This window comes from Lepidochelys olivacea (assembly GCF_965140295.1).
Source record: "Lepidochelys olivacea isolate rLepOli2 genome assembly, chromosome: 1".
NCBI classification, from domain to species: Eukaryota; Metazoa; Chordata; order Testudines; family Cheloniidae; genus Lepidochelys; species Lepidochelys olivacea.
Window position 1 is genome coordinate 172,187,818 of NC_140411.1, and position 25,404 is coordinate 172,213,221.

Genomic DNA, 25,404 nt, shown 5'->3' on the forward strand with positions numbered 1-25,404 from the left:
GTTCTATTATTGTTTAATGGTGCTATTAATTGTGATTAATTTTTTAATCGCTTGACAGCCTAGTAAAAACCTAATGTTATGTACAGATGAAAGTCTAATAATGCAAACCTGTGTGTATAGAGCAGGGGGAGGGGCTATTTTTATAACTGGGTGAAAAATATGAAACAGATAAGTGTCATTTTGAAGAAATTACATGACTTTATAAAAGGAATTTTATTTGGACATTATTTAAGTCTTATTTTTTAATTTATTTCCTCGCTCTATCATCTGATTAAAAGTTAACTGCAGTTTTATGGCTACTGTTCCTGCCTAAACTGCACTTTTATTAGCGATGGGTTTTAATTACATTTATTACTGCAATGTACAAACAGAATCTATTAATAGATCTCCATCTTCTGCTGATAAAATACCAGTCTTTGGAGGAAAATTTCTTTAGAACAAGTGTAAACTAGAGATCTATTGAAAGTTCAAAACTTTCATTTTCTGCAAGATTTCATTTATCTCTCAATCAAAAGCAGTTATAAATAACTTATGTTAGAGATATTTATATTTTGTTGAAAATAAAAAGAGAAATATTGGGCCAAATCCCATTCTCACTGCAGCTAACAGAAAGTTTGCCATTGACTTTAATAGGTATGCTTCTACTCCTGTTGAAGGGATGATGGTTCTAAATTTCTGCAGGACTTAATCTCACAATGATAATTATGCTAACACAGGACCTTAGCTCCTTTGCATATTTGTACTGACAGTCTTCTTAACCCTTCACTCCTTATTCAAGTGACAGTTTGTTTGACTACAATGAGTTTTTTTCCCCTTGAGTAAGAACTAAAATATTTAGCCTGGTATGATCAAACTACAAATCTTTTTAGGAACTTCAGTGCATCTCTTGTTGATAAGAACTAGTCACTATTACAGTTGCAGAAGACTCAGACTTTCAATGATGACTTGATGCTGTACTTCCATTTTCTTGTACCTCTGATTAGTTAAGGAAAGAATATGATCTCTGACACACAAAGAACCAATTATTTTGGCTGTTGGGCTTTCTTTCCTCATTCAGAAGTTAACATTTTGAAACACAAATTATCAAGGTTAACACAAATCCCTAAATGCAAACTTCCACATGCAGGGTGATGGACAGGTTAATTAATGCAAATCAACAAGGGTTGATTGGAAAATAAGATCCTGTCCGTCACAGTTTCAGGACAACTGCACCTGGTATTCCTCCTTGATCATCCACTAAGGGCACCCACTCTAGGCTTCTAGCTCTCAGCCATCACCTCTCTTGAGAGGAGAGCTGTGACTCACTCCCTCCTGACCAGGGGATCTTTCAGATTGCACAGACCCATCTGCACTGTGATATACGCATCAAGCCAAACTGCCTATGAGGCAGGTGTTTGCGCTTTGCTTTCTCTCCAGTGTCTATACGCCACCCCCCCCAGAGGCGGATTTACAATGAAACACAGAGTGCCCTGGCACGGGGGCCCTCCACCTACAGGGGGTCCCAGGGCCGGGCAGCCCAGAACCGTCCAGCACCCCGTGAGGGGGGGACTGCTGCAGGGGAGAGCAGGAAGGCAGTATTTAAGAGCCGTGCTGGAGGCATGGCGTGCGGTGCACTCTGCCAGCCGGTGAGCCGGTCCTCCCAGGGCTCCTGCTTCTGGCTGGCACTGGCGGCCAGGTGAGGCAGGCAGGCAGGTGAGGGGCTAGCTGAGGGCACGCTGCCCTGTTGGAGCATCTGCCCATGCCTGTCGTGCTGCCCTGCTTCTCTGGACGCCGGGCAGTGCAGGTGCAGTCCCTGGCATGAGCTGCTGCAGGTGGCCCCTAGAAAAAGGCCAGGAGAAGGGAGTGGCAGGCCAAGGGGTCTCAGCTCTCACGAGCTGCTGCCACCACAGCTCCCTTTGGCAGCGAACAGGAGCAGTGCTGGGGCAGGGACGCGTCCGCCAGCCAGCCAGGTAAGGTAACCCAGCGACTTGGACTGCTGGAGGCCCCCCCCCCATGCACTGCCCCCTACACACACAACCCCCAGCCCCCTACCGTCACTCCTGCACCCTCCACACACTCCCTGCTCTGACTCCTGCACCCCCCCATCCTTACCCCCCACCCTGAGCACCAAACGGGAGCTCCTGCATGCCTCCCCCATCCCCACCTGCACCCCTCGCACCTAACAGAAGCTGCCCCAGGTAAGCACTCCACACCCCAACCCTTTGCTCCAGCCCCGAGTCCCCTTCCACACCCTAACTCCTGGCCACACCTCACACCTCAATTTTTTTGTAAACTTTTGTTTAACTTTAATAAAGCACTCTTATCCCAAGCACAATAGTTGGCTAACGGTACAAACAATAGTTGAAAAGATCATTAAGTGGTCCCCCGAGACCCTTAGCAATTTTCAAGTGGTCTGTGGGGAAAAAAAGTTGGACTAGAAAAACAATCAAGGTACCTCACTTTATTTTCATTTACTTCCTATTACTTATAATATAGGAGGAGGGTGAAGGAAAAAAAGAATGAAAAACAGGGATGGGGGAGATGAGAGAATATTCTTTTTCTTGGCTGGGTCCTGAGGGGGGGCCCCAAAAATGAAGCTGAGCACAGGGCCTCGCTAACTCTAAATCTGCCACTGATGCCCCCACTTATAAGTCACTACACACCTCTTTCTAAACAAGCACATATTGTTCTTAAGGTGAAAGTACTACAGAAAGAACATATTTAAAAACAATAAACATGCATGCTAAAAATATTCCCAGAGTTTGCCTCCCAACTCCAGCCTCCCAGGCTGGTAGGTATTAGTCCTTCACAACTCAGAACTATAGTTACAAGTTCATTACTGTCTTAGATTCAGAACCAGAACCCTAGTTGGGCAGTTCAGCTGTTTCTTTATACAACTCCAGCCTTTGATCTCCAGTTTCAAGGGGCAGATAGTGACTGTCTCAAGGTGTAACTTCAAAAGGCTAAGTTTTGAATAATCAGAGTTGGGGAATTTGCATTAACCTCTCCCTAGGCATTCCCCAGGAAATCCATTTGACATTTATTGTTCCAAAAGTCCATGCTTCTCTGGCACAATTTTAATATAGTCCTTTGAATGCCCAGGCCTCACATAACCTCTCTACGGGGAGAGGATATATAAAATCCCAGCCTACAATAGTACATAAGCGTTTTACTTAATACAATAGAACCCAAAGATAACTAAACTTGGTATAATAAGGTCTCCCAAAAATATTTCATATGATATGTTTAACTTGTTTTACTGACACAATCTAACTTGATATCTTATTTTGACGAAATTACAAGCTTGGTTGATAAAGGAAATATTGCTGAGATAACATGTTTGATTTCTGTAGGGCGTTTGACCTGCTACAGCATGGTGATTTGATTTTTTTTTTAAAGAGAACCTAGAACAATTTGATAAGTGTCAAAAAGAAATTGTAAATGGGAAATCATAAAGTGGGTGTATTTCCAGTGGGATCCTGCAGGGGTTTATTCTTTCCACTATGCTATTTAACACTCATTAGCAACCTAGAAGACCATATAGAATCATCACTGATAAAGTTTGCAGATGACTCAAAAATTGTGGGAGCGGTAAATAACAAAGAGGATGGGTCACTAATACAGAATGATGTGGATCACATGGTGAACTGTGTGCAAGCAAACTACTGTATACAGTTTTTAATACAGTTAAATGTATACATCTAGGAACAAAGGGACTCTATCCTGTGAAGCAGTGACTCTGAAAAAAAAATGGTGGGGATCATAATGGATAATCAGCTGAACATAAACTTCCAGTCAGATGCTGTGGCCAAAATTGCTAATGCAATCTGAGGATGCATAAACAGGGGAATCTCCAGTATGTGTAGAGAGGTTTTTACCTCTATTTGCCACTGGTGTGACCATGGCTGGAATATTGTCTACTGTTTTGGTTCCAACAATTCAAGAGGGTTGTTGATTATATTGGAGAAGGCTCAGGGAAAAGACAAGAGAATGATTCAAGGATTAGAAAACATGCCTTAGGGTCAAGAAACTTAATCTACTTAGTTTAGGAAAGAGAAGATTAAGGGGCAACTTTATTTAGTCTATAGGTATCTACATGGGGAACAAATATTTAATAATGGGTTCTAATTCTAATTTATAATTCTAATAATAAAGTTCTAATCTAATCCAATGGCTGGAAGTTGAAGATACTTCCAATCTGAATTGGTCTAAGGCGTAAACCTTTAACAGTGAGGGCAATTACCCATTGGAACAGTTGATTTAGGATCATGATGGATTGTCAATCACTGACCATTTTCAAATCAAGATATGCTTAAGGGATTATTTTAGGGCAGTTCTATGGTTTGTTAAACAAGAGGTCTGGCTAGATGATTACAGTTGTCCCTTCTAGCCATGGAATCTTCGGATCTACATTTCAAAGCCTGTCAATGATTTCTGTAGGCACAAGAATCTCATTATTTAAAAGTGGAATGAAAATTCTAAACTTTATTAGAAAACACCCTGTAATGTTCACACAAATGAACAGTTTCCCCTGGCTATATTATTGTATTCTCACCCCCCACCCCCCACCTCTCTGCAAACAGTACCAGATATCTGGGAGTTTGCTGGTTGGCTTGCTGATAGAGGAGGAATCGGTGACAAAGTGTTGGTGTATTATAAGTTGTTTTACTGACACACACCATTCCTGGAACACAGGTTGTCACAAACAGTTTGCAGGGCAATCATTTCTTCCAGGAATCTGATCCCAACATCAACGGCCAGTTCCCAGGAACCATTCTTTCCTAAAGCTCTATTCTAAGTAGAGACCAATGCAAAGTGCAAACTCTCTTGCTGATCATGCAGTTCCTTTAACATCCTTTCACCTGGACCCTTGCATAATCCAAAATTTACAGCACACAACATGTCTTCCCAAGACTGAACATATCCTCAGATGATATTAAAAGAATTTAACACCTCATAAGAAGAAACTGCTGCATTCGCTTTCTTTCCTGCATTTGCCAAGATTCTGTTGTGTTAGCTGGATGACTAGATTGAGAGCAGGATCCTGCGTGATGATGAGGATTTAGAGCTCCCATTGGCTTCAATAGGAAGGGCATATGCTCAGCATCTTGCAATTTGGGACAATAGGTATCACTGTACATGTTATGAGTACTTGATCTACAATCAGTGTTCACTTGTGATCATAAGCGTCTGAGATACTGCAGATAAAGTAACAGATCCATGTACTTAGAATAGAACTTACTACAAAATGTAATCTGAGATCCTGAAATAACTGCTAACAAGTGCTGAGATTAATGGTAACAGTCTGAGAGAGTCTGGCTCCCCCACTTCTTCTCCTCCCAGCCCCTTCCCCCTCTCCCGCATGTGTTGGTGAGATCCATGTGATAAAGTGTATGTATTTATCAATATTTTTAACTGTCTCAATGGTATTCTATCCAGTAAATCATTTTCATTGTCGTTTATAGGATAAGTTAATCTATCATGTACCTTTGAGTACTCTACCAGCCCTCTGCCCATTAATCCATCTTTCCTGGGACTGATTCTGCCATTCTAAAGCCCTGAGCAGACTCTCACCGCTGCTATAAAATAAAAAAAATCACTTCCCTGACAACTATTCTTTCACATTCAAAATCTGGAAATTCCCCCCAAATATGACACTGGCCTAAGGCCGAAGATAGGCAAAAGTCAGTCCTGGGATGGAGACTGCTTTTGCATAGATGAATGTTTTGTTAATATCTGATAGCTTGTGACTTTGTAGGACTAAAAACAAGAGCTTTCTATGACTGGGAAAGGGAGATTCACAGTGAGAGAGACAGCAGTAGATTCCAGTGCTAGTAGGCATAACATCAGACTTTGAAAATATTGAGATTGTTATGTACAAGAACAAGGAGGAGTCCGGTGGCACCTTAAAGACTAACAGATTTATTTGGGCATAAGCTTTCGTGGGTAAAAAACCCACTTCTTCAGATGCTTATGCCCAAATAAATCTCTAATCTTTAAGGTGCCATCAGACTCCTCATTGTTTTTGAGGATACAGACTAACACAGCTACCCCTCTGATACTTATGTACAAGAGTTTGCTACAAATATTACTTTTAATTTCTCTTTCAGCCTGAGTCCTCTTCAGCAAGACTCCATGGTAACCAACAGAGCTGGGTGGGAAATGTTTTTTCCATCCTGTGAATATTGAGTTCAAAATCTTTTCCTGGTCTGAACTGGGATGAAAAGTCAAAAATATCTTTGAATTGAGAAACTGATTTTATTTTTCATTTCAGGAGAATCTAAACTTTTCATTTTGATTGCAATTTTCTTTTTTGAAAATGTTGAAAAGTTTCTTTTTAATAACTTGAAAACTTTTTGTTCAACTTTTTTTTTCTTCACATTGGGAATTTTATTGAACCTGACCTTGTTTTGCAGTTTTGGTTCTGACAGAACACAGTCTTTCACACACACACATACACACACACACTTTCCAGTCAGCTCTATAGCTAAGGTATCTGGTTTTATGGATGAAGGACACAATATATAGTATCTGTCTCCTGTCACACGTGTGAAATCAGTGGGACTCCTCAGATGATTAAAGTGAGGCATGTGCATATTTGCAAGACTGGGACCTAAGAATCCTCATAAAAATCTCAAATGAGAAGTGAAAAATGTAAGAATGAAATACTGGAATATCTCTACATGTCTTCAAATTTTATGGACGCTCTTTGAAATGAAATGTGTTGCTAGTGTCTGAACTTTATGGATTAGTATTGTTATGAACAACCACATCAATCAAGAAGCTGACAATGTAACTAAAGTAGGCAGTGGTAGGGAAATGATACAGACTGACATTTGAGGAACATTAAGAATAAAGAGTTCTCAACTGTCAGCAAACTATGAAAATGTGTGCTTGAGGTGGAACAGGAATATGCTGATATGACAAATTGTGAATGCAATGCAATTTCAATGCATTGAAAATGTAACACTATGATAGGATAAGTGCGTGTGTGTGTGTGTGTGAGATACATGTGGGGCTGGGAGCAAAACACGTTAAATATCAATGAGTTAGCAAATTTCTTTTACTTGAATTGCTTTCTAAAATCCCAACAACTAGGTAATTGCACAGAATGTGCATTTAATGATCTGGTTAACTTTCACATTTTCCAATTCTCTGATGTAAAGAGAGATACCTAAAGTCTTGATGAATCAAAATGAGTGACTATGTTGAGTGAATGATAATGGAATGCTTCATATGCACATTGTTTACTGAATTGTCCAAAGTTTCCTAGGTCAGAAAAGAAAATCTCTTTAATGTGTCTCCACTGAGTGGTAGTGCATGATAGGAAAAGCATTAGCGGATATGCTTGAACTAAATACTTGTGGTTTTATATTTATATGTATCCTTGAATGCAAACATGCAGATTCACTAGAACTCCGATTCTAGGTCCCCCCTCCCATGAATTGAATAGCAATATTTTTGGACTTTTACAAAGTTACCTTCTTGTTAATAAACTAAACATTATTAGGATGGCTTTGGGTAGGGTGTCCACCAACTGACAGTAGCTATGACTTCAGAAAGTACCAGTCACCAAGGAGCCCTCGGTTTCGCTCTGGTAACTGCTCATTATAAGAGATGGAAGTGTTTGGGGGTGGGTGAGGGAATAAAGCCATTTTTACTTAATAGTTGTTTTAAAGTTTCTCTGTGGTTTGAAGTCTACTAATTTCATGTGTGGGTTTGTTTGTTTTTTGAATAGTGTAATAAAGAATACTGTTTTACTGACACTAGCTGAAGCTACTGTGCTTCTTGAGATGCCCTAAATGATTGCTGCCTAAGTGTAAATGGCTACCTCCTGGACAGTGACTACCACATGGCTGTCTGTCTTCTCTCCTTCTGCTTTCTACTACCTACCCCACTGTCAGATTTTGGATCCTGACCTCCAATCCGTAGCCTGCCAATTCACAACAATAACAACCTGTTGATGCGTGGTTCTAAATGAATAAATAAATGGCCTTTAACAAATTTTAAATATGTATTTATGCCAAACATAGGCCATTGCAGACACTAGTCTCGTAAGTTGTTGGAGTTCTCAACACACTTTGTCATTTAGTGCCACTGAAGTTAACCTACTGACTGTATTTTCCAGAGTTCCCATCTCCTTATATTCTCAAGTTACACATTAATAGTCCTTAGTGTAACTCTCTGGTTAGATTTTCTGTTGTATGAGTTTTTGTGAGTGCAAGATGCCAAAATATGAGGGATGTGGGGATAATCGATAAATGAGCTTCTGAACCAATCGCGTAGGAGCTGATGGTCCACAAAGATCACCAACTATCTCACATGCTCTTGCTTTGTCTACAGTTTGGTATACAACTGATGGTCACAATCCCATTTTAACAGGTTTCAGAGTAACAGCCGTGTTAGTCTGTATTCGCAAAAAGAAAAGGAGTACTTGTGGCACCTTAGAGACTAACCAATTTATTTGAGCATGAGCTTTCATGAGCTACAGCTCACTTCATTGGATGCATACCATGGAAACTGCAGCAGACATTATATACACACAGAGATCATGAAACAATACCTCCTCCCACCCCACTGTCCTGCTGGTAATAGCTTATCTAAAGTGATCATCAAGTTGGGCCATTTCCAGCACAAATCCAGGTTTTCTCACCCTCTGCCCACCCACACACAAACTCACTCTCCTGCTGGTAATAGCCCATCCAAAGTGACCACTCTCCCTACAATATGCATGATAATCAAGGTGGGCCATTTCCTGCACAAATCCAGGTTCTCTCACCCCTCCACCCCCATACACACACAAACTCACTCTCCTGCTGGTGATAGCTTATCCAAAGTGACCACTCTCCCTACAATGTGCATGATAATCAAGGTGGGCCATTTCCTGCACAAATCCAGGTTTTCTCACCCCCCCCCCACCCCCATACACACACAAACTCACTCTCCTGCTGGTAATAGCTCATCCAAAGTGACCACTCTCCCTACAATGTGCATGGTAATCAAGGTGGGCCACCTTGATTATCATGCACATTGTAGGAAGAGTGGTCACTTTGGATAAGCTATTACCAGCAGGAGAGTGAGTTTGTGTGTGTGGTTTTTGGAGGGGGGTGAGGGGGTGAGAGAACCTGGATTTGTGCAGGAAATGGCCCACCTTGATTATCATACACATTGTGAAGAGAGTTGTCACTTTGGATGGGCTATTACCAGCAGGAGAGTGAGTTTGTGTGTGGGGGGGTGGAGGGTGAGAAAACCTGGATTTGTGCTGGAAATGGCCCAACTTGATGATCACTTTAGATAAGCTATTACCAGCAGGACAGTGGGGTGGGAGGAGGTATTGTTTCATTATCTCTGTGTGTATATAATGTTTGCTGCAGTTTCCACGGTATGCATCCGATGAAGTGAGCTGTAGCTCACGAAAGCTCATGCTCAAATAAATTGGTTAGTCTCTAAGGTGCCACAAGTACTCCTTTTCTTTTTGCAAATCCCATTTTAGAATCAGCTAGCACAAACCTCTGAGTCTGCCCAATGTCAGATTGGTTTTAGTGGGATGCTGAATGGACACAGGAGTTCACATTTGTCCCTGACACAGGATCAGGACCTATATTTTTTATATTTGAAAGGACTGATACCTAAACACATAGGCAGATATCTATAGCTATGTATACTTCAAAATAGTAAAGCTAAAGAATCATACTGTTTCATTAGAAACTAGAGCAGAGTTGGCAAAACAGCACTCATCCTTATGTTGGGAGGCAGCCTACTAAAAAAAAATAGTAAAAATAAAGGCGGGTCTTCATGTAGTCTTAAGAGAACAAGATCCTGAGATGGCATCCTCCAGGGTTCAGAATATCAACTCAGAAAGAAAAATGCTAGATAAGTCAAATTGACCCTACACCAGGGTTCTCAAACTGGGGGTCAGGCCCCCTCAGGAGGTTGTGAGGTTATTACATGGGGGGGGGGTGAGCAGTCAACCTCCACCCCAAACCCCGCTTTGCCTCCAGCATTTATAATGGTGTTTATAATTAAAAAAAACCTTTTAAATATATTTATGGGGGTCACACTCAGAGGCTTGCTGTGTCTAAGGAATCACTAGTAAAAAAGTTTGAGAGCTACTGCCCTACACCAACATTTGAAGCGTCAACAAAATTCTCAAAATAGAAGTGTGATTCTTTCAGTTTAATATTGCTCAGAACCCCGTTCAATACCTCTGGTCAGAACTTTCAAATCAACTAGAAAAACACATGCATCTTTTTAGAATTAGTTACTCTTCTTTCTCTCTTGACACTGCCATCTGGAGGAAACTCATTCTCCTTAATTTTGTGTGGTAAGCCTCACTCATTGAATCACAAATTATTGTTTCTAATATATTTTTCCATTTAAGAGAGTCAAGGTCTCAGTTGCTGTTGAGTGCTTCAAGCTAATCATAATTCTGGACTCTACTGATGCATCTAGAAAGGTAAGGTTCTAAAGATGATTTGAGCTTTTGAGTTCTCTGGTTTGCTTGTAGGAGAACTGGCTTGCTGCATTTTCATTACATTTGGACATAAATATTTTATTTTTAAGTTTTATGTCAAGAATATATAGAGCGTATGGATGGGTGCTCTTTTCTGTTCTTTTTTTTTTTAAACATGCATATAAGTGTAATGACATTAAAGGAAGACCTCATACCCTGATGAAGGTAATAGCAGGAAAAACTCTCAAAAGATTCACTTCCCCAAAGAAAGAACAATTTCTTTACAAATCACTCAACCAATACATCCAAATCAGCTTAATATTTTGAATTCCATACCAGTGTAGTACTCACTGTGCATTGTTATTATTCTGAACAGAAAAACAAAAAGTATTAGAGATACTGAGGGAAAAGTGGTAAGTCAAAAGGACACAGATGCTGGCTACTGAATACAATCAGTGTCATGTACAGTGCACATCATTTCTGACGAGCTCACTTGCCTAGCCAGTTCCAGTCACTACATTATATCACTTCAATCCTATGTTTCAGTGATTTAAAGGCACCTGCCAACTTCTTAACCTTGGCAATTAATTTTTCTGTAGACTTTACATCCCCCCAAATAAATGACTAATCCTGTAACTGGAACTGTAATTTTTCTGAATTAAAAAATCTAGGCCTCTGTCCCTGTGAAGGCTTCTCTCAATGGTAGTCATGCTTCTTAGTTTGGGTCATATGGCTGATATCTGAAAAACAGACCTACAGTAGTAGGCTATGGCTAGACAAGAAGATAGAAAGTGAATAGTGAAGGGCCATCATAGGGATGGTGTATTTATGCTATTCCTGCACAAACGGTGATAGGCAAATAGCCAATCTCTCTCCTGTCCATTATTTCTTTTTGGAGTGGGGTCATATTGTCTCTTTGCATCTCTAAAATAACTTGCATCTCTTACATAAATCATCCCTCACACTAATGCTGACTATTGTTAGGATGACTGATGAAAAGCAGGACACCAATAATCACAATGAACTATATTAATGGCTGCGGTTATAATTTTGTTCACTGATCTGTTTAGAAATTTGAACAGACCCCTGATGCTTTTTAAGCATTAAGTTCTCTGATGCTCATGAGCTTGGAGATAATGATAGGTTGTTGGAATTTATTTTTTTAGATGAACCTAGGTCAAGTCTGTCATAATACAAAGCTGAAGTTAGTTCTCCTCAGTCCCTACTTCTAATCCCAAAACAATGGCCTAATTTTCAAAAGTGTGGAGCAGCAACTGCTTCCATTGACTTTAGTGGGGGTTCAGGACTTTTGAAGGTCAGACCACTTATTTAGGAGCCTAAATTTTGGGCGCCTAATTTTTAGGCACCTATTCTTGAAAACATTTGCCTTAGCTATACTGGTTTTCTACCCATGCCAATATTCTACACACAGTAAAAAGAGTACTGATGTGGCCCAGAAGTGCCTCAAGAATGAAAGCTATGGAAGCCAGACTTGCAGAAATTAAAGCACAGCTAAACCACTTAACATCAGTTTTATTCAATATAGATATTAACTTCAGGATATATCTGAGGTAACAATATATGTGGAGTGGTTCTTCTTTTATTCAAAATCCAAGAGCCATATTCCGTTCTTATTATACCTGTACATCCTTTTGACTTCAGTGGGGTTCCATGTGTGAGATGGCACAATTTGGCCCAAAAGATATGGGGTAACATCTGTATACCTAAAACCGAAAACCCATTGTTTTTGTTGGAAAACAAATAGCCTATTTCAAGAGAGCTAGAAGCACAAAAATCCCTAAGTACTAGAAAGAGTCAATTATACCTCCCCTTCCTTTGCCAACCCCCCCCCCCTTCCCACATTCCCATTTGAATCTTAACAAGTTTCAGTATGATCCAGTCATTAGTCACTCAACTTTTAAATGTCTGGGAAGCACGGGGACAATATGGAGAAAGCTCCAGTATATTTCTGAAACAGTACTACAAGTGGTCTGGAAGTGAGAACTCTGGTTACACATTCCAGTAAGAAACCAAAAGGTAAAATTGTGCAAGCAATGTAAAAGGCAGTACTGGGAAACCCATCTGTAGTCCTTCCTGTGAAAAGCAATTTTATCATTATGCATCATTATAATGGCCTGACAGCACCTTTTAACCAAACCAGCAATAATGAAACATGCTAATTTATCGTTGTCTCTAACAATTTTCCACAGCTGAGGCAAGGAACAACGATCATCCCAAGAGGAGGAAGTAGGAGTAGCTATTGGAACTTCCCATTTCACCTAGACATAGGACATGTCTAGGCTACAGCCCTAAGTTGACCTACATTATGTTGACTGACAGCCACCACAGTAATTACTGTGTTGGCTGAATGTCCACACTATCCTTCTCCTGTCGGTGGTGTGTCTCCTCACCACCGCACTTCCACGGACTCAAGAGGAGGAGTGGGGGTGGGGAGGCTGAGAGCTACGGCTCTCAGCTCCGCACAGCTCCCTTCCGGGAGTCTAGCTTCCCCACCACCCCCGGGCTTTTCTTGCCTCCCTGCACCCGGCCATGGAAGTGGAGTTATTATGTCAGTGTAATAAGGCACTTACATTGGCAGGACAAGGCTTTAGTGTATACACTGATATAATTAGGTCACGTAAGCTGCCTTTTGACCTAATTCTGTAGTATAGATCTGGCCATAGTCCACTGTTTCTAAGCCAGGCTGATCTGAATGTAACACTTAGGGTTTCTGTACATGACAAGTGACTGTACAGTAGGCCAGGCTATGAATCTACAGCACACCAGCTCGCCATGTAGCAAGGTCATGTGTAAGACACTGCTACCACTTACTGAAAGGTCTGAAGTGTGGCTTAACATACTACTTTTCCAAGTAGTACACCAAGCTGCACTCTTGGACTTTCAGTGCACTGTATTAGTGTCCACGTCAGACATTGCTACGTGCCAAGATGGTGAGATGTAGATTCACACTGTGACTTGTCATGAACGCCCTAGGGTGTTCACAATATGACTCCTTTCCGTTCAAACACAGGGGTCCAGATCTTCAACTAGTGCAAACTGACATAGCTCTACTGAAGTCAAGAGCTCTCCTGATTTTAAAGCAGCTCTGGGCCAGGAAATGGTAAAGGTGTCCCTGACAAATAAACATATTATATGGTGGGGATTTTTGTTTTTTTGTTTTTTGTTTTGTTTTTTGTAAATTCTTAAACTAATCAGACTGCAGTTATTGAACTTATGGTGTGAGTTCTTGAAAGGGCATCCGAGGGGCAACTTTTCTGTCACAAGCCTTGAGGCCAGTTCATGACTTTGGTGAGCAGGGCTAGCAGAGAAGAGACAACTTCTATTAGATTTGGACTTAAAGGAGTTAGGCAAGAAGCCAGAAAAACAGACATTGCATGAGGAGGTACATTCCCCTAAGGTCATGGGTAACACAAGGATTTCACTTTCCCTGGTAGGTGGAAATTAAGAATGTTATTGGAGATGATCTTAGCTTATAGGAAGGTGGAAGAACAATTCACTGCCTTTCCAACATTCTCTAGCAATCACAGATCAATTACACCATTTGTTGTGAAAACTTCTGCTCCTCAAGTCGTTGTTAGGACACTAATAATTTAAATTTAATTGTAACTTGTTTGAATTTGAGTAACGTGTGAGCCTTCAATTGGAAACAGCCACAGAGAATAATTCATAAATGCTGAGCACGTTAAAAAAATCATTTTAATTATATTAGCATATTTTACATGAAGGCCACTTAAGATTGAGGCAATCTACATATATAGCTTTTAAAGAGGATGATATAAGGACAGGCTGATCAGACATAAGAGTTCAGATCAACACTTTGAAAAGTTTTGCATAAGACTCTCCAAACAAATCAGCAACAATGAAAGCTACAGAATGGCCGCAGAGCTTGAAGTCATGCAAACCAGTGGCATTTTTTGGCGCTTGGGGCATAGCTCCACTGAAGAGTTTATAGCTGCGTAGCTGCATCAGTTCAGCTGCACCACTGTAAGCTCTCTAATGTAGTCACTCTAAGCCAACGTGCTAGAGCTCTCCCGTCAGCTTACCTACTCCAGCCCCAACAAGCAGCGGTAGCTATGTTGGCAGGAGAAGCTCTCCCATCGACATAGCACTGCCCACTCCAGCACTTATGTTGATGTAACTTACGTTGCTTGTAGGTGGTGGTTTATTCACACCCCTGAACAACATAAATTATGCCGACATAAGCTGCAGTGTAGATATAGCCTGTAAGGAGAGCTTCAATGCTGTTTGGCAAACCTGTATTAATTTAAGCACCGTACAACCCAGGAAAACAGGGTCTGCTATACTGGACCAGATCAGTACTCCAACTAATCTCTTACTGTTCTCTGATGGTGTCCCACACCAAATGCAATAGAGAAAGGTGTTGAAGGTTGGGGAGATACTTATGCACTTTAAATAAAGTTAAATTGGACTTTTTCTTAATCTTGCAATCTCAAAATCACTTGTACGTTTTACCTTGGTTGCATTTGTTGTGACTCCCCTCCCCACCGCCTCTGCAGCATGTGGTGCAGATTACTTGCTAGGATCCTCTGGGTATTTCTCATTTAATAATGCTCCTGCCATTGCAGCAGAGGCTTTGCATATTGGTGTACCTCAGTCCCTCCTATTCTCTGCCTCTGGCACTGGTAGTTTAGCTTCCTAAGGGCTGTAGTACTTTGGTCTAATTCTGATTTTTGGCTTGGTGTGGGGGCGGTAGGGTGGAATTTAGTGGCCTGTGAAACATGTGTGGTTGGACTTGATCTGGCAGTTCCTTATGGCCTTAAATGATGCCTCTGACATTGACTTATACTGGTTTCAAAAAACACCTTGGCATGCTTCATCTTTTGAGACATCACATCAACTTGGGAACCATAGTTCAACACAGAGTTGCTAAGTAAGGGTCAGATGGTAATTTTTTATATTGCATGGTTTTGCATAATTTAAATATTTTGCACATGCACTATGTTAACATTTTAAACCTTGCAGTGAACAAAATAAAATTGCTGTTGCTTATATGGAATCGCTATGTTACAGCAAAACTCCCTGTTTGAACTGATGTCACCAGTATAAAATATACTGGGCTGTATTCTCTAACATGAGAGCTGGTCTCTGCTCTCTGAGAAAACCAATCCAAATATACTCCAAACTTCTTGAATGTATGGTATGCTCAGCTAATCAATGAACCTGAATAAATGCCATGTAACTTCAGTGAAGTGCAAAACTCCACCTACTCAGTTCAGAACTGCACTATGAAAAGCTCCATTAAAAATTTTCACTAGCAGTGAGAGAATGAATGCAAACTTAAACCCTAATTCAGTAAGGTACTTAGCTCATGAGTAGTCTAGTTTGAAATCAGTGAGGTACTCTCACTCTCATGCTTAAAGTTACAAACCTGCTTTTGCTCCCTGCTAAATCAGGGTCTGAGTACTTAACTTAAATGGAATTTTCATTGTTGAAAATACTTCATGTGCTCTCACTATTTCACTGTGGGTAAAAATGTCAATGGTGTGTCCTAGTACATTTTTGAGTTTCTGCTTTTTCCCAGGTGCTCCTTAAACTTGAAAAAGGTCAGCTTTCAAACAGTCTGCAAGCAATGCCTCTCACCTTATAAAATTTGAAAATTTGACATGATTCCTAGTAAAATAAGGTACAATGATGCTGAGGGCTAATTTAAAGATGCTTAGGGTGACCATATTTCCCAAAGGCCCAGGCCCGCTCCCTCCCCCACAAAGCTAGCCTGAGCTGCTCGCCAGAGCCCTGCCTCCTCCCACCACACGGGGCTGGCCTGAGCTGCTCGCCCGAGCCCTGCCTCCCCATCCCCGCATGGGGCTGGTGTCACTGCTCACTCAAGCCCTTCCTGTCCCTGCCTGAGCCCTGCCTCCCCTGCTGTGTGGGGCTGGCATTATTGCTCGCCCCCTGCGAGTTCCTCCCCAACCCACTTTTTTGACAAAAGTGGGCATTTGTCCAGTTTTCTCTTGCCAACTGATCAAGTTGGCAAGAGTAAATGGGATAAATGCCCACTTTTGCGAAAAACGTAGGGATGGCCAGGACAGGGCTTTAAAAAGGGACTGTCCCAGCCAAAATAGGACATATGGTCACCCTAAAGATGCTACAGATATAATTATTCCAATTAAAAAACTACTTTTCTCTCTCAAAACAACACTCTGTGTATTTTCCCCTTCCACCCTGAAAGTTAGAATCTATTAAGACAACGAAAAAAACCCAAACAACTGGAACTAGAGATTACATTCAACTAATACAGAATATTATACTGCTCATTTCCTATTTGTATTGGAAGTTGTAGAACACAGGTGTTGAACTGGGAAAAAATATATTTCACAACATTAGCATCTGGCTTCTTGGAAGACTCTAGAGGTAGCTATGCTGACAGCTTTGGACTGGAGTTATCTCTAGACTTGTCAAGTGACTACAAATTTGTCTGTCCTGTTTTGCAAACTTCTGTTTTCCTTTCTCAAGGTATGTAAGCATATACTGAAAAAAATGTTCTGCAGAGTCCCTCTGGATAGCTACTGCATATGGCAGGCCAACTGTCTTTTTTAAAAAAAAATATATATATATATATATATATATTTTTTCCTCCAGATCCACTCCTATTATTGTTTTCTGTGATATCTCTGCCTTTGCCTTAGAACCTACCATGTATTCTTCCATGTCCCTTTTGAGCTCTTTCGAGGATAATGTAAAACAAGGATCTCAATGAAGCTTGAATATAATGGCAATCTTATGATGAATCTTGGACTATAGTGGGAAACATTTAATGAATTCTCTCATTTCACCCAGGATGTTTGCGTCATCCACATTCACACCTCATTAAAATTCTCATTCTTTTTTTCCCTAAGCTACTTATTTAAGTATTTGTATGTCCTCAATGGCCAGATATCTGAGTGATGATTTCGGGGGAGGGAAGTGAAGAATCATTAGTATTATGTTCATATGAATGTCAGAAGAAAATTAAATTGAGGCCTGAACTGTAATTTGTGAAACTATGAAAGGAAATTCCTTTCAGGTGGAATCACCTTATAAAAGTCTGGTTATTCAATCAGGGAACAGAAACAATAGCATGTGACTCAAAGCATTTGCTCAGCTTGAATAGTGAATGATATATAATGCTCTAAGGAAAAACTGTAGCAAGCAAACCATTCCATCAGGGCATTATGTTTCCCTCTCTAAACCTGTGGAAATCTCCTACAACGCACTTGAGCAATAGAGTAATCTGTAGCAGTAGTAGGCTGTTATCCTCTGTGGGCCATTCACTAATGGGAGCGGGAGGGAGAAAGAGACCCTCATTTTGCCAGTGGGTTTCACAGCAATTTGCTGACGAGAGAGGAGTTTAGAGACTGAGGACTCCAGGGCTCAATTCCAGGATCTGTAAGGCAGTATCCTCTAGCTCAGTGGTTCTCAAAGCCAATCCGCCACTTGTTCAGGGAAAGCTCCTGGCAGGCCGGGCCGGTTTGTTTACCTGCTGTGTCCACAGGTTTGGCCGATTGCGGCTCCCTCTGGCTGCAGTTCGCCGCTCCAGGCCAAGGCGGGCTGCAGGAAGCAGCGTGGGCCAAGGGATGTGCTGGCTGCCCTTCCCGCAGCCCCCATTGGCCTGGAGCGGCAAACCGTGGCCAGTGGGAGCCGCGTTTGGCTGAACCTGCAGACGAGGCAGGTAAACAAACTGGCCCGGCCTGCCAGGGGCTTTCCTTGAACAAGCGGTGGACTGGCTTTGAGAACCACTGATCTAGTGATTATACAGACCATACTGTCCCCTGGCCATAACTTCCTCCATCTCCTCCTATTCATCTTGCATCATGGCTCCCACATCTTTCTGCTCCTGCCATGCCCCACCACTGGATTCTGTCTCCTTGCCCTTCTGTTGTTGCTCCCACTTCCTGCCCCTCCTCCTTCACAATTTATGGCCCCTGAATCCCTATCTCTCCTCTGCATTCCTGTATATCTTCTTTTTCCATTCCCTTTATATTCCCTAGTTACCAGCAGCAGAAGCATTGAGAGTGCAGGAGAGAGTCTCCCTGATCTCAGTTCCTGTGCCTGGCACCATAGTGGCCACTGGCAACCGGGAGGAACAGTTGGAAAGAAAGTCCTGCTCGTCCCCTGGAGTTCTGGGGTGCAGGAAACTCAGTTGCTCTGTCTGAACAGCTCTGCACAGTCTGGTTGGCACTAGGAGCTGTGACAAGATGGAGCATGTTCAGTGAGGACAGAATCTTTGCAGATTTTAGGTACGAAACTCCTCACTACTGATCATGTGAAAACTCAGATTGTTCAGAGTCTAAGAGTGGCCACAACTGAGCAAATTTTCATGCACTGGCAGAAAGGACATATCTGATACCAGGGCAGACATCCTGCCAAATTCAAGTCCCTGCTCCAAAGCATGGAGACACTAGAGTTTTTCAGTGAAACAATACTATTTGTGTTTTTTTTTAACATTCTCAAAACAACATATTTTTCTCTAACCTCATTCTTGGAAACAGCCGATCACTTTAACTGAAATACTGCCCCAAAAATTCAGTCTAAGGCAAAGACCTGGCATGGAAAATTTCAGCCCAAATAGCTTTCATTTGGAAAAGCTATAAGTAATTGAAATCAGGGTCTTAGGTTGCCTGGCACATGCTATTATAAGCTTTAGGCAGTGCTACCAGCTCCACCTGTAATATGCATAAGGGTACAATAAAAGTTAAATCACTAAAATATTTAAATGGTTACATGGAATTTCCAAAATGACTAGATATGTTCATAGGCAGGGAACATAACTCTTCCAAAATGCACAGATAGCAAAAGAGAAGGGCACTTGTTTGTTCAGGGTGATGAAAGGAGCCAAGAATAAAAAAAGTAATAGCCAAAAATTCAGGAAAATGCCATCTGTTGCCAAATGAGTCTTTGGCTGATATCAGTGAAGTTCAGTGAGCAGAATGAGAGTGAGATGTAACTCTTAGGGCTTGTCAACTTTCAGCACGGGAGCTTCACTGGTCAGCTGTGCCCCGTAGTGATTAGTGCTACACCTCCCCAAGACAGCAGTAACTAGTAACAGAAGCCCTCCTGTCGACATAGCGCTGTCTGCACTGGGAGTTCGGTCGGTATAATTGCATCGCTCGGGTAGTGTGGGGGGTGGAAAATCCACATCCCAGAACAATGAAGTTATACCAGCATAAGTTTGTAGTGTAGACCAGGGATTAGTAAAATGAGTAGAGAAACCCCTGTGTATGTGCATGTGCCACAGGATTGCCCCTGGAGAGTAAAGCAGGGTCAGGGTACCTGTGTCAACTAGTATAATCCTCTACCTAATTAAGCTCTGGCAGAAGAGGGAATTTGCTTTGAGTACCTTCCCAATAAGGGAGCTTGATGGGGATGAGTAATTCCAGGTGTGGGAATGAAAGGTAAAAGGAACAGAGATACTGAGTTCAGTCAGACACAGAGAGAAATCAGGAAGGGTGGGTGCTCCTATAGAGAGGCCTACAACGAGTGAAACTCTCCTCTGGGAGAGGCCTTAGGAAGAGGTCTCAGGGAGAGACTGGCACAGGCTATGTAGAGGCCTCAGGAAAGGCTCACTGGAAAAGAAAAGGAAGCCAAAGGTAGATAGAGATCCACAGAGTGCGGGGAAAGCTCCTGTGGAGGGAGACCTGAAGAGAGGGCCTGGGGAAGCTGAAAGTCTTGCCTTATTAGAAGGAGGAGACAGACATTGCCAAGCTTTAACTGATCTGGATCTTTGGAACAAGAGGCTTGAACTTTGTGGTTGAGAGTTTAGGGGCCAACCTGGCCAGAGTTTGGGTTTCTTAGCTCAGTGCTCCAGAGAGGTGCTATATAGAGACTTCAGGGAAAGGAAGTCAGACTGCTCTATGTGGGGTGAAGCTGAGAAAGAAATGGGTTTTCCTGGTAAAGGGGAAAAGTAATTGTAGTGTTCTTATTTGTTTTTGATTTAATAAACTAATTGTGGCAATGGGAAACTTTCCTAGCATAATTCTGGCCTGAAGAGTATATGTTGAAACACTTTGGGAAGAGAGGGCATCTCCAGGGACACACTCCTCCAAGAGGAGGCACTTCTCCATGGGTGTTCATTATAGGAGGAATTAGGAGGAAAGAAGCGGAACTGGATGGACCAGTGAATGAGATCATCTCTTTCAATCCTAAATTGCTTGAACTCCACTCAAAGAATCACTGAATTGTTTTCCTACCTTAAAAATCAATATCTTGTCTTACCTACATGGGTCACAATGGGTTAACAAAAATAATTGTGAACAGGTTTTGCATCAAGACTTAGTTTTTCCAGATTTTTTTTTTCACACTTGAGAGTCAATGCATCTGGCAACTCATTTAGGTAAAGGACAATTATTAATCACCTTCCATTATTTCAGTTATGATGTATGAAGTCTTTCACACTTGTGAGATTTCAAAAGTATTTAAAGCTGATGCCTCCCTGTGCTAATTTAAAGTCTATTATGAATAACTCTCAGAGGAAACAGCCACCTGTGTTCATTTAGCAGCTCATGGTCACTCCAAAATACATTACTGTACTGCTGAATTTGTTTGCTTTCCTCCAGGAAAAGCCACTACTTGATGTTGTTCAATTACAATGCCCTTCAACACACTAGGTTTCATTTGCTATGACTCTCTCCCTTTAGAAGTTAATCATGTGCTTAATGGCAGATTAGTATCCTTTTCTCACTGTTTCGCAATTGAGAGTGGTCAAGAAGGAAATGATAAAAGCAGACCTTAAAGTGCTCCACTTACAGGACTATAAATGCTGAGGGAATACAGTACCTTAGCTACCCAGCTGGTGAGTCCCAAAATGAATAGCTTGCTATATAATCTATCTGTAGTGAAATCCTAGCCGCACTGAAATCAGTAGGGGTTTTGCCTCTGACTTCAGTGGGGCCAGGATTTCACTCTTAATATTTATATTTCTGTACATTTTGGAGCAATATGGGAAGCCTAGGCATCCAGATTTCCAGGCAAAAATCTGGAAAATCCTCTGAATGATTTTAGCAGGTGCTGTGGGTGGAGGAAATGATGATCCAATGGGCTCTTCTATGGGAGGGAGATGGTCATCTGTGGCACAGTATGTAGAGTAGCAGCAGTACATCTAATTCATCACTGCTACTTCCTAATCTATTTTATAGTCATTCTTATGACCATTTAAAGATAAGTTTGATTCTGTAGCCACATGGAAAGCAGCCCAAATACAAACTGCTACCAGCACACCGCACTAGGAGAAGAGAAACAGGAAATAACTTCAAGGAATCAGAAAATTGCTTTTTAATTGGCCCGTTGCCAACTGTGCCCACATATCTATTCAGGGGACACCATCACAGGGCCTAATAACATCAGCCACACTATCAGAGGCTCGTTCACCTGCACATCCACCAATGTGATATATGCCATCATGTGCCAGCAATGCCCCTCTGCCATGTACATTGGTCAAACTGGACAGTCTCTACGTAAAAGAATAAATGGACACAAATCAGATGTCAAGAATTGTAACATTCATAAACCAGTCGGAGAACACTTCAATCTCTCTGGTCACGCGATCACAGACATGAAGGTCGCTATCTTAAAACAAAAAAACTTCAAATCCAGACTCCAGCGAGAAACTGCTGAATTGGAATTCATTTGCAAATTGGATACTATTAATTTAGGCTTAAATAGAGACTTGGAGTGGCTAAGTCATTATGCAAGGTAGCCTGTTTCCTCTTGTTTTTTCCTACCCCCCCCCCCCCAGATGTTCTGGTTTAACTTGGATTTTAACTTGAAGAGTGGTCAGTTTGGATGAGCTATTACCAGCAGGAGAGTGAGTTTCTGTGTGTATGGGGGTGGGGGGATGTGAGAACCTGGATTTATGCAGGAAATAGCCCAGCTTGATTGTCATGCACATTGTGTAAAGAGTTGTCACTTTGGATGGGCTATCACCAGCAGGAGAGTGAATTTGTGTGGGGGGGTGGAGGGTGAGAAAACCTGGATTTGTGCTGGAAATCACTTTAGATAAGCTATTACCAGCAGGACAGTGGGGTGGGAATAGGTATTGTTTCATATTCTCTGTGTATATATAAAGCCTGCTGCAGTTTCCACGATATGCATCTGAGGAAGTGAGCTGTAGCTCACGAAAGCTTATGCTCTAATAAATTGGTTAGTCTCTAAGGTGCCACAAGTCCTCCTTTTCTTTTTAATTCTATCAGAGGTATAGTAAATAATTCTCCCGCCCCAAGCATCAGTTACAAAGGATGCTCCTAATTACATGTGGTGTAGCACTGAAAGTCAGAAGACCTGGGTTTCTTTCCTAGCTCTAACACAATCTGCAGCAGCTTGGGCATGTCTGCGCCTCCATTTCCGCATCTATACAATGGTAATACCTACTTATCTACTAATGTGTTTTAACACTGTTTTTTGTACAAACCATTGAAATATTTGGTTTGATAAGTGAAAAATATTATCATTTTAAATAGACTTAAAAACATTTATTCCTGCTCTCTTCTAGTTATACAAGCCTTAATCTTTATTAAGGGAAAGCTTCCATTGGTTTAATTGATGATCAGATTTACCTAAGTAAGAACTGCAAGTATGGAGTTTAAGACATTTCCCTCAAATAATCTCTTTTCATGGTAATAATTCAAAGATACTGTGTACAGTTTTAATGCCTCAATAAATCTTTATATTTGCTGTATATGAAGTATCTTATTTTCAGAAACAGGTTTCTGTCTCACGAATCTTCATGGCATACTTGAGTTGACCTTAGACAATTAGGAAATATATGCACCATCTTGTTAACATATATATATTTTTCTGTTGACAACACTATCTCAATGAAATACAGGAGGAAAAACAGCAATCAAAGTTTGTTATTGTTACTTCCCAAGTGTTTCTCCATAGGTAATCAGCCTTCTTTCTTTTACAGGAGCATTGGACAATGTAATGTGAACATTCAAAAACTCATTTCCTGGAAGCTGAAATTCTGTCTGTAACCTTTAGTCAAGACAGCAACCATTGCAATGTTCTTTTAGGGATTACTCAGTGATTGTGCTGCCATTGTTTTTTGGGGGGGTCTTTTGGTATTGTCCCATAAAGTGTCAACTGATAGGTGACTATCTTGAGCCATCTTCTCCTTCCATACTTTAACCAGTCCCTTAGCAAGAGGCCCTTAAACCAAAATATTTGTACTAGAAGCACTATGCCAAAGCCTGATCAACAGACAAGATTAATAAATCATTACAGGGCACTCCACGTTTGTCCCACCCTTGCAAAAGCTAGGGGAGACTGCCAACAGTCAAGGTAGGCCTTTCCATCTCAGACAGAAGGAACACATTGTGACGTTGCACTCCATATGCTTTATGGAAATATGCTAATGAATATGACAGAACTGGAATATGCTTTACGCTAAATACTCCTTTTTTGGTGTCATTAGAAAGCTTGTAATCTATTGTGTGTGTTCATCCTATATGTTTGCATGTATTTATTTCTATGTCTGGAGTTAGGAGAATAAGATATAAAACTTGTATTACTGATGTAAACATGCCAAGTGGAAGCCATTAAGGGTGCTTCAGAATCAATGAACTGTGAATGGGTTTATTTACCTGCAAGCCTTCCTGTGTACATGTGGGCCAGCCGTGGGTAATGAAGAATGAGGTCTCACAGGGACATATGACCATGTCACCTGATACTGAAATCCATCTTAAATCTTGTACTTTTCCATTTAGAAGGAGGGATGGGGGCCAAGCACAAAAAAAGAGCTCCACTTTGTGCCAAAGCTATAAAAGAGGGTGGAGCAGGACGAAGGAGGTGTCTAGTAATGAGAATGTCCCTGCTGACCACCTGAGATGTCTGCTGGAATTAACAAGGACTGTACCAGGGGGAAAGGATTGGGCCCAGACTAGGAAGGAGTCTAGTCTGTAAAAGAAGCTTATTGGAACATCTGAGGGTGAAATATTACCTGTAATCAGTTTCTTAGTGTATTAGGCTTAGACTTGCATGTTTTTGCTTTATTTTGCTTGGTGACTTACTTTTTTCTGTCTGTTATTACTTGAAACCACTTAAATCCTACTTTCTATACTTAATAAAATCACTTTTGTTTGCTTTCCCAGGTATCAATCACTTACTCTGTGTTCATTAGTAAATGGCTGTGCATAGAGGGTGGACAATTTATGAATTTACCGTGTATCAGCTTTATACATAGTAAAATGGATTTATTTGGAGTTTGGAGCCCATTGGGACCTGGATGTCTGGGTGCTGGAGAGGTAACCTGCTGAGCTGTTTTTGGTTAAAGTCTGAAGCTTTGGGGGCGTGGCCCAGACCCTGAGTCTGTGTTGCAGCAGGCTAGCGTGTCTGGCTCAACAAGGCAGGCCTCTGGATTCCCAAGCTGGCAAGGAAAATGGACTCAGATGTAATTTCAGCACGTCAGGTGACAGTCCCAAGGGGATCCCTGTGATGAAACCTGTCACATGCGTTCCCAAGCCAAGCACCAAGTCACCACCTGAGGAGACATAGATCACTGGCAGACATGGATAAGTTTTGAGGGAGCCTTTCTTGAGATTTTGGCAGCACACCACTACTTTCATGTTTCCAACCTGGGAGTGAAGCAGGGTTTCTTCCTTTTTACTTGCAGATGCTTCTGACAAGTGACTAACATGTTTCCTGTTGATAGGTAGCAGTTTCATCTCCTTGATCTGTTTCTTTTTCTGCTGTTTAGAGCTGTTTTCTTTGCCATTTGTGCTAATGCTGCTCGTTCAGTTACTCCAATCAACACTTTTTTAAATTTTGGTCAGATCTCCAGTATGCAGTTAAATCAAAGTTCCTGGTGTGCAGTACTCTTTTCAACCCAATTGTCAAATGTATTAGAAAAATATCCATCTTTATTAATATTTAATAACATGATTCACTAAGCATAATAAAATTTAGATCAAATGTTCCATACCTTCTTCTGTGGCTGGTATTAAATTATTTCAGGTTCA

The 25,404-nt window shown here is 41.3% G+C and overlaps 1 long non-coding RNA gene across 1 annotated transcript in view; it reads left to right on the forward strand.

Annotated features, from left to right (window-relative positions):
• LOC311525835 overlaps positions 1-23,806 on the forward strand; it is a 273,840-nt gene extending 250,034 nt beyond the window's left edge. Inside the window, exons 2-3 of the long non-coding RNA XR_014712871.1 lie at positions 10,361-10,435; positions 23,355-23,806. This is a non-coding gene — a long non-coding RNA (uncharacterized lncRNA). The remainder of the gene's footprint in view (positions 1-10,360; positions 10,436-23,354) is intronic.
• The last annotated feature ends 1,598 nt before the right edge of the window (positions 23,807-25,404 follow it).